Below are 14,522 nucleotides of genomic sequence, written 5' to 3'. Positions count from 1 at the left end.
GTGTTTTTAAGTGTTTTTTTGACAGTAAGAAAAAATATCCCTACGCCAAGAAAGGAGCTGCTGCTAAATGCCGCACTTGTGTGCGGCACTTATCAGCAGACAGTGGCGGTAGGATATAGGGGGGAAAAACGCCCCTACGCCAAAAAGGAGGAGTTGCTGATCAGCGGCGCACTTACGTGCGATGCTGATCAGCACTCAGCGGCGTTAAGGCATAAAAAAATAAAAAAATTGGAAAAAAAAAATAAAAATCTTTTTAACTCAAAGCAACTGATCAGTGAATGATATTCACTGATCAGCCGCTAGGGGGCAGTAGAGCGACGCTGCTGGAGATTGCCGAGACCCGCCAAACCCGAGCGTTACCGAAGGTTTCCGACGCTGGACAACAGAACCCGGAAGTGACCCAAAGAAGACGCAAGGACGGCGCGGATCGCAGATCTTCGCTCCGGACGCCCAGATCAGGTGAGTATGGTACACCTGCACCACACACACCTGTTCTGCACCCCTCAGCTACCTGTTTTTTTACAGTTTGATCGCCATGATGGGCCGGCCGGTACTGGCCTGCCTATCACGGCGATCGTGGGGGTGGCACCGCGGCCATCTTTAGTGGGGACACTAATGGCGATTGGTGCTGTTTTCAGCTGCTATATGCTGATCTGTATAGATCAGCATATAGCAGCGATCGTCGGCACGGGAGGGGTTAATCACCCTCGTGCCGACGAGCAGAGATGGCCTGCTATACATTATAGCAGGCCATCTTCCCCGACCGCTGTGTGTGAACACACAGCAATCGGGGAAACATCGGGCGTAAGTATACGCCCGTTTGCGTTAAAGACCACCCTGCGGGGGCGTATACTTATGCCCAATGTCGTTAAGGGGTTAAGTATGTTCTCTAATATTACTGCATTGTCTCCTGGCTGCAGTTTTTCCCTGATTTGTGCAAAATTGCTGTAAAATGCAGCAATTTTATGCAAATCGTGGCAAAACTTTAGCCTGGAGATAATACATCACTGAAAGTAAAAGTCTGTTTGGGGGGGCATGGGCTCAGGGCCCCGGGCTGCCTCCCGAAACAGACCTATTATAATCCGCTACTGGCTGCACGGGCCCCATATCAGCTGCCTACCCTGCCACCACTCACAGGAGGGTTTAGTTAGCCCCTGTAGGAGGAGTTAGTTCCTGGTGGCAGGAAGTGTGAGTGTTAGTGGTTGTAGGTGAAGTGAGTAGAAGTGTGGAGAAGAAGCTCAGCCACTTAGTTCTCCCTGTGAGCACTAGAATCGTTGTGCAGTGTTAAGTTTTTTCAAGGAGAAAGAAGCCTAACAGGGATCACACTCAGCTACCACACCACTGTACCAGCTGACCCGACAGGGAGATCACCAACAAACTCCCCTGTGCCTCACTGCAGTATTATCACACAACCTGACAACACGGGTGGTACTGTTTCTGGAAGAAAGCAGCTATGCGTTTTCTGATCCTGGATAACCCCTTTAAAGGAAGCGTGCCTGGGGCCTCCACCACATAGGAGGAATTCTGCATGCTCGAAGGGGTAGACAAAGGTCCCACAAGGAGTGAGGATGGGGCTGCAGAGCTGTAATAATGATTTCCTGTAATGGAAGGCAGATTATTATTATGGCCAGTAGGTGGCAGCACCACTTAGTAATGATGACTGCATAAAATTGTATGGTTTATACATAATTATTTTACATTTTATTGCATCAAATAAGGATTTTATACAATTGAAAAACAGAACATAGTATTTGGTCCAGAAACCTTCGTTTCCTGTAGTTCAGGTTTGCAGACACTGCAGCAGGGATTATGTCCCACTCCTCCATACACATTTTAATTGCGTTTTAGCTTCCTCCAAAGATTTTCTCTTGGGTTCAGGTGTGGCGACTGGCTAGGCCACTCCAGGAACTTGGAATGCTTCTTATAGAGCGGCTTCTCAGTTGTTCTTGCTGTGTGTTTCGGGTCACTGTAATAATGGAAGAGCCAGCCACGACCCATCGTCAATGCTCTTACAGAGGGAAGGAGGTTGTTGGCCAAATTGTCAGGATACATGGCCCCATCAATCATGACTTTAATATGCTGCAGTCATCCTGTCCCCTTTGCAGGAAAGCCCCCTCCCACTCAAAGTATGATGCTTCTGTCCCCATTCTTTATAGGTTGGGACTGTGTTCTTGTACTCATCCTTCTTCAAACATGGTGAGTGGAGTTGATACCAAAAAGTTCTATTTTGGTCTCATCTGACCACCTCCCCTTACTCCTATTTATTTTCCCCACTGTATATACATAGCATACATACTATAACGCCATAAACACTTAAAGGGGTAGTGCGGCGGTAACGAATTATTCACAGAATAACACACATTACAAAGTTATACAACTTTGTAATGTACACTCACCGGCCACTTTATTAGGTACACCATGCTAGTAACGGGTTGGACCCCCTTTTGCCTTCAGAACTGCCTCAATTCTTCGTGGCATAGATACAACAAGGTGCTGGAAGCTTCCTCAGAGATTTTGGTCCATATTGACATGATGGCATCACACAGTTGCCGCAGATTTGTCGGCTGCACATCCATGATGCCAATCTCCCGTTCCACCACATCCCAAAGATGCTCTATTGGATTGAGATCTGGTGACTGTGGAGGCCATTGGAGTACAGTGACCTCATTGTCATGTTCAAGCAGAAATGGAGACTCATCAGACCAGGCAACGTTTTTCCAATCTTCTACTGTCCAATTTCGATGAGCTTGTGCAAATTGTAGCTTCAGTTTCCTGTTCTTAGCTGAAAGGAGTGGCACCCGGTGTGATCTTCTGCTGCTGTAGCCCATCTGCCTCAAAGTTGGATGTACTGTGCGTTCAGAGATGCTCTTCTGCCTACCTTGGTTGTAACGGTTGGCTATTTGAGTCACTGTTGCCTTTCTATCAGCTCGAACCAGTCTGCCCATTCTCCTCTGACCTCTGGCATCAACAAGGCATTTCCGCCCACAGAACTGCCGCTCACTGGATGGTTTTTCTTTTTCGGACCATTCTTTGTAAACCCTAGAGATGGTTGTGCGTGAAAATACCAGTAGATCAGCAGTTTCTGAAATACTCAGACCAGCCCTTCTGGCACCAACAACCATGCCACATTCAAAGGCCTCACATCACCCTTCTTCCCCATACTGATGCTCGGTTTGAACTGCAGGAGATTGTCTTGACCATGTCTACATGCCTAAGTGCACTGAGTTGCCGCCATGTGATTGGCTGATTAGAAATTAAGTGGTAACGTGCAGTTGGACAGGTGTACCTAATAAAGTGGCCGGTGAGTGTATGTTATGTCTGTGAATCGCCCCCTTCCCCGTGTCCCACCACCCCCACCCGTGTACCCGGAAGTGTGGTGCGCTATACTCACCTGTCACTTGCCGACCACCGTCTCCGATCTTGAGTCTGTGACGTCTTCTTTGGGCGGCCGGCGAACAGCTGCCACTCTCCCGAATACCGGCCACCCTCTGCCGCGTCATCCGATGCTCAGCCGCGATCGGCTGAGCATAACTGTGCTCAGCTAATCGCGGCTGATGACGCGGCAGAGGCGGCCGGCACTCGTGAAGATCGGAGAGCTGGCCGAAGATGACGTTGCGTCACGGATCAGATAATGTATAATGCACCAACACTTCCGGGTACACGTGCGGGGGTGGGGGGACACAGGGAAGGGGGCGATTCACAGACATAACATACATTACAAAGTTGTATAACTTTGTAATGTGTGTTATTCTGTGAATAATTTCTTAGCGCCGCACTACCCCTTAAACTATACTTTACTGAAAAAAACTATTTGTGTATAGCAATAGATGATAACAATTTAGATAACCCCTGTGCTACACAGCGTGTCGGCCATATACATGTTGTATGTATACACATGCAATAATTATACCTAGTAGCGAGCTCAGATAATCCGGCCGCCATATACCTATTAATCCCCTAAATAACTGGAACAATTATATGTGGCTGCTTCTCATGGGCGTCTGCGGTGTAGCACAGCAGCTTACAATCATATTAACTATTTACACTATTCCCCAAACCACAAAAAACAATATAACAATACAAATGGCCGAGTATGCTGTGATGTTCCTTTCACAATATATTGTGGCCTGTCACAGACAATAGCCCTGACTAATCTATCTACAGGCCCATTATCTGTCCCAGAAAGTCTGGCGTGCACGCTACATGTCTAGATAGATGCTGACTTCCCTCAGGTCACATCTTTCAACTGTCAGGTTTATCTCCCTTGACAACAGCACAGCCTTAAAGGGGTTATCCAGCGCTACAAAAACATGGCTACTTTTCCCCCTCTCTTGTCTCCAGTTCAGGTGCAGTTTGCTATTAAAGGAGTTATCCAGCACTACAAAAACATGGCCACTTTTCCCCCACTCTTGTCTCCAGTTCAGGTGTGGTTGTCAATTAAGCTCCATTTACTTCAATGGAACTGAGTTCCAAACCCCACCCAATCTGGAGACAAGAGAGGGGAAAAAGTGGCTATGTTTTTGTAGCGCTGGATAACCCCTTTAACAACACAGGCTGTGTACTGCAAAACAGTGGCATCTTTTGGCCAAATGCAGAATGTCAGTTTAAAACCATATGTCATACATAGAGATGAGCGAACCTGGAGCATGCTCGAGTCTATCCGAACCCGATCGTTCGGCATTTGATTAGCGGTGGCTGCTGAAGTTGGATAAAGCCCTAAGGCTATGTGGAAAACATGCATATAGTCATTGGCTGTATCCATGTTTTCCAGTCAACCTTAGGGCTTTATCCAACTTCAGCAGCCCCCGCTAATCAAATGCCGAACGTTCGGGTTCGGATGGACTAGGCATGCTCGAGGTTCGCTCATCTTTAGTCATACATATTATTATATACAGTTACATCTCTCTGGTAGTTTAACCATCTCACACTATCTAGAACCAGGGCTGAATAATAATCATGCCCTTTTGGAGAAAATCCCAAAAATATAAATGATCTGAGATCCCTAAACAAGGAGATCTGGATGAGCCTAATATCAAGGTCATATAACATACATGCTTGGAAGCAGGTCCATCCCCTGCCCATAAGACCAAGCCCCTGCCCTCACTGAGCTCCGATAACATCCGGAACTGGTGAGTAACAAGTAATAGAGAATACTAGTCATATACTGTATGGTGCTGAGATATATGGGATATAGTAGTCACTGAATCTATACTCTATCATCTGTCTTCATAGGAGCAGTGACAGCCATCTGATTGGGGATGAAGAACTGAGACAACATTTCCCAGACAGACAGATAAAGCTGTACATTGCCACCTGGTATATGGGAGGACAGGTAGGAAGAGCCATGCCATCTAACATCCTACAGAAGGAGAAATTATTACTGTATGTTATACAGAAGATGTCAGTGTGGTTGTCGCTCCGTGTATAGATCATTTATATCCATCTATTGTGAACAGGACTTCCCAGAGAACCTGCAGGATCTGCTCTTACCACCTGACGACCATACTGCCAAGGATATCTATGTAATTGGCATTCAGGAAGGATGCCCTAACAGGTATGTGTTCTTAAAGGGGCTGTTCACCAAACCCTTCTTTTCTTTCAAATCAACTGGTGCCAGAAAAGTGCAAAAGATTTGTATTTTACTACAGTAAAATCTACAGTACTTATCAGCCACTGTATGTCCTGCAGGAAGTGGTGTATTCTCTCCAATCTAACACCGTGCTCTCTGCTGCCACCTCTGTCCATGTCAGGAACTGTCCAGAGCAGCAGCAAATCCCCATAGAAAACCTCTCCTGCTCTCCAGACTGGAAGGAATACACCACTTCCTGCAGGACATACAGCAGCTGATTACTGATTACTGGAAGACTTGAGATTTTTTAATAGAAGTAAATTACAAATCTCTGGCACTTTCTGGCACCAGTTGATTTGAAAGAAAAATATTTTTGGTTAACAACCCCTTTAAAGGAAAACTAAAAGCAGCTTAGAAGAATGTAACATACTGTAATGTTTCCATAGATCAGGAAACACTGAGGTAGAAGGCACCTTTCTTACCGCTATCTGCAGCTCCGATTTCCTACTATTTTCCATGTTGTTGATATGCCAATGAAGCTGTTTAGTGCACTGGGGGCGGGACTACAAGTCTTGGTGCACCAATCTGCCTGCAAACCTTCTCCCCCCCCCTCTCCTTATTCTTCTGTTGCGCCACAGAGGAGGAGCAGGCAGGGGGGGCGCATGGGTGCACCATGGCCTGTAGTTCCTTCACTAACAGTTACTCTAATGTTGTAAGGTCATGACATATTGCTATCACTATGTGATATTGTGTGTGTGTATGTGGGGGGGGGGTTGCTATCACTTTTTAAGATGAGAATTTTTCTTCAATCTCTTTCTTTCAATTTCTATCTTCTTGTAGACAGGAATGGGAGATCAAGCTGCAGAGACCCTTGGCCCTCACTATGTCTTCTATAATGCATTCGGACATGGAGTCATATACTTAACTATCTTTATAAGGAGAGAACTGATCTGGTTCTGCTCAGGTATGAAGCATTTTCTTTCATTTACATCATAGTTAGTCCCCTGGTTTCCCAATAGATGATCCATACTTATTAGTTTGGTCATCTCATAGACCTCTTCTAGAGTTTAGATGTTATGGATAATGGTATCTCCTGCCTAAGGACCTTTTTATTGTATTTAGTAAAGGAGATCTAAGAAATGACATAGTAGCAACACCACCAGCGTTTAGGAGAAATGAGTGCTATGTCTTTAGTATAAGTAGTGCTCCTAACCACTGTCTTTTTTTCTGTTTTTCCATTGCTTATACGGGGGTTGAAGAAGCCCACATTACCACAAGGCTATTCCACCAGTTCAAAACCAAAGGAGCCTTGGGGGTCAGTTTCAGTATATTCGGGACATCATTCCTATTCATTACTTCCCATCTAAGATGTAAGTATCTGGTATTAATATATCCCTAGATATTCGGCTCCAGCCACTTCTGGACTAGTTTAGGCCTGGATAACCCTTTCCATTTTTGCTAATATGTTTCTTTTCCATGGCAGAACACCAGTGCTGGTGAGTATGACTTGTGTACCTGCCCCCTATGGTTTCCTTCATCTCACACTATTCCTATCGCTGAGAGTCCAATGCTTTCATGTAGTCTCACTGTGTGACCTGTGTATTTGATTCTACAGAAAATGTCACTAACCGCTTCCATCATGTGTTTTGGTTCGGAGAACTGAATTTTCAACTGCAGGAGGACAGAAACACTGTGGAGACTCTTCTAAAGAACATCGAGGGAAGAGACACGTCCAATCTCCTCGTTTACAACTCTCTCAATGAAGCCAAAAGCAAAGTTATTTCCTAGTAGACAGATCTATTCCTATGGACATGATGGCTGATATCCCCACCTGAAAGTCATCACTTTTTTGCTTTTTATTTTTCTCATTTTGCTGCTTTTAATACTTTTATTCCCCCCCCCCCCCCCCCCCCCCTAATCTTAAGGGTTTATATTTGTTTGAAGGCTCTAAAGAACAGGTCATCGAGTTCTGTCCTACACTACAAACCTAGCTGTGCCTGCAGGGGGGTCCCCATGTGTGGGTTTCCTCTGGGCACTCCGGTTTCTTTCCACACTAAGATAAAATATATAAGATGGTAATTCCTGAACTGCGCTCCATAATATCAGGGAGTTACAATATCATTAGGAAACAACATAGTCGACTATTGATTAAACAACCATTACAGATCAGGTTTTATGTTGTCAGTCACTGGGTGTACGGAGCATTTGCTGAGGAGTTATGGCCTATAGAGCAGTGTTGTAAACTAGAGATCTGTCCTAGAGCCGCTGATGTGTGCATTATAACCTGATGCTCAAAGGCAAAGCCGCGGCTGCTACATCTGGGGACAGAAAAGGAAACATCATGTCAGTCAGTCAAAGAGTATAGTGAAGCCGGACTGTACTGCAGAATGCCTAGGGGAGGCCGACAGAACAGGGTGAGCTGGGAAAAGAATCTACCACTCTCCCATCCTAGTTTGTAAAACCTGGGATTGTTTGGTTATTAGGATGGCTGGGATGGACACAGTGGTCTTAGTTTTGCAGCCATGAGGTGTGTGTGTGTGGGGGGGGGGTCTTAAAGTTGGGGCAATAATAATAATACATTGGTGGCAGAGGTACAGGTAAGGGGGGCTCTAGTCTTCCTGCATAGGAGAGTTTGTGGGATTGGCGGTTGCAGGTAATACACATTTAATTTATGTTAATATGTTTCTTTTCCATGGTAGACAGGGCTGTCTACAAAAGAATTGAGGATTACAGAACCATGATACAGGGCCTTCGCCTGCCCCGAACTAAGGGACGGAGCTTGTGTGCCTGCCCCCTATGGTTTCCTTCATCTCACACTATTCCTATCGCTGAGAGTCCGATGCTTTCATGTAGTTGTAGTCTCATGGTTTGACCTGTGTATTTGATTCTACAAAAGACGTCAACAACCTGTTCCATCATGTATTTTGGTTCGGAGACCTGAATTTTTAACTGCAGGAGGACAGAAACACTGTGGAGACTCTTTTAAAGAACATCGAGGGAAGAGACACGTCCAACCTCCTCGTTCACGACTCTCTCAATGAAGCCAAAAGCAAAGTTATTTCCTAGTAAACAGATCTATTCCTATGGACATGACGGCTGATATCTGCACTTAAAACTCATCACTTTTTTGCTTTTCATTTTTCTCATTTTGCAGCTTTTAAAACTTCTATTTTTTTCCCTTAATCCCAAGGGTCTATATGAGGGATTCAAAGAATAGGCCACCGAGTTCCATCCTACATACAAATTCCATCTTGGCACCGATATATATGACACTTCAGCAAAGCAAAGAATACCATCATACACGGAAAGATATGCTCATGAATGCTATATGATCATATTCCACCAAATGATAGCTCTTGTAGGCCCAATAGACGGCCTGCTTATATATACAATGTAATGGGATTCTACTGACACTTTGGATGACGTGTTTAATTTCCATGACCTCTACAGGACAGGGTGCTTCACAAAACCAGTGCTGGTGAGTAGGACTTGTGTACCTGCCCCCTATGGTTTCCTTCATCTCACACTATTCCTATCGCTGAGAGTCTGATGTTTTCATGTAGTCTCACAGTTTGACCTGTGTATTTGATTCTACAGGAGACGTCACCAACCGGTTCCATCATTTATTTTGATTCGGAGACCTCAACTTCCAGCTCCAGGAAGAGAGGAACACTGTGGAGAATCTTCTAAAAATCATTGAGGGAAGAGACACGTCCAACCTCCTCGTTCACGACTCTCTCAATGAAGTTAAAAGCAAAGTTATTTCCTAGTAGACAGATCTATTCCTATGGACATGATGGCTGATATCCCCACCTGAAAGTCATCACTTTTTTGCTTTTTATTTTTCTCATTTTGCAGCTTTTAAAACTTCTATTTTTCCCCCTTAATCCCAAGGGTCTATATTTGAGGGCTTCTAAGAACAGGTCATCAAGTTCCATCCTACATACAAATTCCATCTTGGCACCAACATATTTGACACCTCAGCAAAGCAAAGAATACCATCATACACGGTAAGATATGCTCATGACCGCTATATGATCATATTCCACCACATCATAACTCTTGTAGGCTCAGTAGATGGTCACCTTATATATACAATGTAATGGGATGCTACTGACATTTTGGATGACGTGTTTTATTTCCATGACCTCTACAGGACAGGGTGCTTCACAAAACTAAATATCAGGACAACATCCAAGTCATGAAATACGACTCTTGCCCACTTGTGAGGAGTTCGGACCATCGCTCGTTTTTGCTACTTTTCAAGTAAAGCTGGAGCCTGGTCACAATAAGTAAGTATTGTCTTATTCCGTGCTGTTTGTATGATCCCTCCATTACTACATGGACCTTATACCAGAGCTCACACTGCATGGCAGCATCTATACACCTAGGTGGTCACTTTTCACATTATATGTCTAACCTCTATATATTTTTCTCCTTCCAGCATCCCACTGTGTGGCGGACAGTTTGACCGTGAGGCCTACAGCATTGCCATAAGGAGAAAGACAACTACAAACCTAACTGTGCCTACATGGGTGGTCCCCATACGTGTGTTTCCTCCGGGCACTCCAGTTTCTTCTCACACTAAAATAAAATAGATAAGATGGTAATTCCTGAACTGTGCTCCATAATATCCGGGCGTTCTAATATCATCAGGAAACCACATATTCCCCCCTTGATTAAACATCGATTACAGATCAGGTTTTTGTCATCTCTCATGTTGTCAGGAGGAGTGAGGTCATGAAGGGGGAGGCTGGAGCTGATTGGAAATAGGAGAAGGGGAAGAAAAAGGAATTGGTTGGATAAAGGGGTATTGCAAGAGGCTCTGTAGCTATTTTAGCTGTGTAAAGACAGCGAAAAGAATCTACCACTCTCCCGCCCTAGTTTGTTAAACTTCAGATTGTTTGGTTATTGGGATGTATTTTGGTTCGGAGATCTGAATTTCCTGCTACAGGAGGACAGAAACACTGTGGAGACCGTTTAGTTAGTACCCCTTAGGCCCACATCGATAGACCTCTCCCTAGCTGCCAACACCGTGCTCTGCACTGAAGAGGGGCAAAACCCCCAAAACAGCTGTGGTGTCCCACCATGGGTGTTTCTATTTCGTGCACCTGGCGCAGAAGCCCTGTACTTTAATGCAAAGTGGTAATAAAGGTGCATTCTAAGGTTTTACCACAAGATGTCACTGTATATATGTATGTATGCCACACAGCTGTAGTAGAGCCGGGTTATTGTTGTATTCTGTGATTCTGTACACCAATGAGAGTTGCTGTTCTTTTCTCTACCTATCTCTACCCTTTTCTCTTCTATGCACTTTCTTCTCCACCACTCACACAAGTTGTTACATACACTCTGTAGGAAGTAGTCACATGGGGAGAGGAAGTGTTGGTCCACTTTAATTAGTTCCTTTCTGATTCTCAGTGGAGCAAGACACACAGATCAGGCATCCCTGCTGAACTTAGGGCCCTATTCCACGGGCCGACCAGGGCCCAATCAATCATGTAAACGAGCGCCGATCTGCTAGATCACTCGTTTCCTGGGCCTATTCCACGGCCCAATGATCGTTGAGCGAGGGCTGCAGGGACATCGTTACCGATGTCCTTACAGCATACATTACCGGTCAGGTCTTCTCCTCCGTTCTGTCTTCCTCCTCGGGTCCTGCGCGCTCTAGCTTCAGAATGGCCTGTCAGCTGACAGGCCACTCAGCCAATCACAGGCCGCGGGGGTCCCGGCCTGTGATTGGCTGAGCGCTCCGTCAGCTGACAGGCCACTCTGAAGCTAGAGCACGCGGGACCCGGGGAGGAAGACAGCGGAGGAGAAGCCCTGCAGGTATTGTATGCTGCGCTTCTCAAAGCGCCGGTCGGCCGCCACGCACCGCTATTCCACCATAGCGATGCGCGGTGGGGGAACAATGATTTTAGGTCTGGCCCTAAATGAACGATCAGCCGATGCGATTCCACCGAGCGATAATCGGCCGAATGGGGCCGATTCGGCCGATTATCGTTCCTGTGGAATAGGTCCCTTAGCCAGGAGCCTGGCTCTGCCAGGTTCCCTGTCCGGGACAGAACACAGAGACTTTCTTTCTTAAAGCACACTTATTCTCAAGATGCAGTGCTAAACACTAAAGAGAGGACAAGTCAGAGATTACCTCAACCCACGCCGTGAACAGAACTACACAGTGCAGGACAGTATCCTAGACAGTGGAACTGATCTGGATAGAGCAAAGCAGCCAAGGGCCTATGTACTTTATCTTGCAGCTCAGGTGACACTGGGACACGCTCAGACACTTAGCTCAACCCAGGTAACCAAAACTGGGGCTTGTGTCACCCATGTAGGACAGGTACCCTGACAGGGCAGAAGGTGGTTTATAGCGACAAAGGTCAAAACACGGGCACAAGTATTCTTCTTTCAAGTATTTCCTTTTTCAAGTATCTCTTCTACTAAAGTTCCGGCAGAGCACACTCCTAAATTGGGTTGAGACTCTCTTGACACACTCCTCTCTACTCTTCTGAACTCTCTACTCCACTCAACCAAACCAGCACTACTGTACTACCTCAGCACTTCAGCAACTCTCAGTACAGATCCAGTGAAAACAAGTCTGTATCGGCTACCTACAATATCTGCTCTACTATTACACCATTCTTGGGTAATTTTCCCTTTTCTGTGGGTGGCAGTACCAACAGTCTGTGTGGGTCATATCTCCACTCCGGACCACTGTGATAAGAGCCCAAGGGACCCATCACAACCCCGCGACCGACGATTTAACAAACCATACATTACCTCACCAGGCTGCAGGGCTTCTCCTGCGTGTTTTCTCCCCGGGTCCTGCGCGCAGCAGCAGCTTCGGAGCGGCCCTTCTTAGCTGACAGACCGATCAGCCAGTCACTGGACGGGACCAGACAGGCCTCTCCGAAACTGCTGCTGCTGCGCGCAGGACGCGGGGCGAAGGAGCGCAGGGGAAGACCTGCAACCTGGTGAGGTAATGTATTGTGTGTAACAACAAGGGCTGCAAGGACATCGGTAACGATTATCAGGCTGTGGAATAGGCCCAGTAAAACAGCGCCGATCTAGCAGATCGGCGCTCATTTACATTATTGATCGGGCCCTCATCGGCCCGTGGAATAGGATGCTAAGTCTCCATATGTCTTCATGACGAGTTCTCCCCAGGGAGAGTTAGTACCACTTTGGCCCACAAAGAACATCAAAGGAAGAGACATGTCTGAGACAGGCACTGTCCAGAGCAGAAGAGCTTTTGTATGGGGTTTCATAGAAAAACAAGACAGTTCCTGTCTCGGCCTGAGATGTCAGCAGAGAGCACTGTGTCAGACTGAAAATAAAACAACTCTTCCTGCAGGACATACAGAAGCTAATGAGTATGGGAAGACTTGAGTTTTTTTTATAGAAGTAAATTACAAATCTGTATAACTTTATACTATCAGTTGATTTGAAATAAAAAGATTTTCGCTGGACAACCCCTTTAATCCTAAGGGTCTATAGTTGAGGGCTTCAAAGAACAGGTCATCGAGTTCCCTGCTAACATCACCCTCTAGGGCCCCCAACGCTACCTCTGCCTGCAGTTCTGGGGCTAGAGTATTCATTCTAACTGCACTGTGTACCCTTTCAGTCCAGTCCTACAACATCATGTTTTCGCCATCAAATTTGGGTAGATACTGCAATAGCGCCCCCACAGGAGCATGCTGTACCTGGACAGGCATAGTGAGAGCAGGTTGTATTGGCAGCATTAGGGCCGCCGCATCCTCATCCATAAAGGTCACTGAATCCTGCCGACTATGCCGAGTTGTAAGCCGAGTACCGGGGTGGGCTCCCCAGGATACAGCGAAGTCACGAACGAGGCAAGTGACTCTAACACCAGTTTACCTTAAAGGGGTAGTGCGGCGCTCAGAAATTATTCCCAGACTAACACACATTACAAAGTTATACAACTTTGTAATGTATGTTATGTCTGTGAATCGCCCCCTTCCCCGTGTCCCACCACCCCCACCCGTGTACCCGGAAGTGTGGTGCATTATACATTACCTGATCCTTGTCGAGGGCCGTCTGCCATCTTGTGCCAAACGTCATCTTCGGACGGACGGCCGAATCCCTGCCGCCCGTCCCCCCTCCGCTGCGTCACAACTGTGCTCTGCCGCGATTGGCTGAGCACAGTTATGCTTAGCCAATCGCGGCTGAGCGGCTGATGAAGCGGCCGCATCATCAGCTGCTCAGCCGCGATTGGCTGAGCACAGTTATGCTCAGCCGATCGCAGCTTGGCACAGTTGGGACGGGCGGCAGGAATTCGGCCGTCCGTCCGAAGATGACGTCACTTTCAGAAGATCGGAGACGGTGTCGAAAGTTGTATAACTTTGTAATTTGTGTTAGTCTGTGAATAATTCTTTACCGCCGCACTACCCCTTTAAACTATACTTCACTGAAAAAACCTAATTGTGTATACCAAAAGGTGATAACAATTTAGATAACCCCTGTGCTACACAGCGTGCCGCCCAGATACATGTATATATACACATGCAATAATTATACCTAGTAGGGAGCTCAGATAGGCCGGCCGCCATATACCTATTAATCCCCTAAATAACTGGAACAATTATATGTGGCTGCTTCTCATGGGCGTCTGCGGTGTAGCACAGCAGCTTACAATCATATAAACTATTCACACTGTTATCAAATCACAAATAACAATATATTGTGGCCTATCACAGACAATAGCCCTGACTAATCTATCTACAGGCCCATTATCTGTCTCAGAAAGTCTGGCGTGCACGCTACTGACCCGGGTCTCCTTTAGATAGATGGACGGTCATAGTTACTGAGTTCGAGGTCCCTTTTGCCAGTTCTGTACCAAAGATGGCGGTCCCTTCTCTTCACAACTGGATTTAACACAGCTCCTATGCTGTCTCAGTGAATGTCTCCTCTCTCAATGGGACCCGGTCACAGA

At 46.2% G+C, this 14,522-nt stretch overlaps 2 long non-coding RNA genes across 2 annotated transcripts in view; both read left to right on the top strand.

Moving 5' to 3' along the window:
- Positions 1 to 8,096, top strand: part of LOC138802821 (uncharacterized) — a 44,624-nt gene extending 36,528 nt beyond the window's left edge. Inside the window, exons 2-5 of the long non-coding RNA XR_011364813.1 lie at positions 5,233 to 5,332; positions 5,457 to 5,554; positions 6,410 to 6,939; positions 7,185 to 8,096. This is a non-coding gene — a long non-coding RNA (uncharacterized lncRNA). The remainder of the gene's footprint in view (positions 1 to 5,232; positions 5,333 to 5,456; positions 5,555 to 6,409; positions 6,940 to 7,184) is intronic.
- Positions 8,097 to 8,130: 34 nt separating this feature from the next.
- Positions 8,131 to 10,259, top strand: LOC138802820 (uncharacterized). Its single transcript, XR_011364811.1, has 4 exons — positions 8,131 to 9,047; positions 9,167 to 9,579; positions 9,726 to 9,861; positions 10,014 to 10,259. It is a non-coding gene; the product is annotated as an uncharacterized lncRNA (long non-coding RNA).
- The last annotated feature ends 4,263 nt before the right edge of the window (positions 10,260 to 14,522 follow it).

This window comes from Dendropsophus ebraccatus, chromosome 10 (assembly GCF_027789765.1).
Source record: "Dendropsophus ebraccatus isolate aDenEbr1 chromosome 10, aDenEbr1.pat, whole genome shotgun sequence".
NCBI classification, from domain to species: Eukaryota; Metazoa; Chordata; class Amphibia; order Anura; family Hylidae; genus Dendropsophus; species Dendropsophus ebraccatus.
Note: the sequence above shows the minus strand (reverse complement) of the source record. Positions and strands in the feature narration are given on the sequence as shown.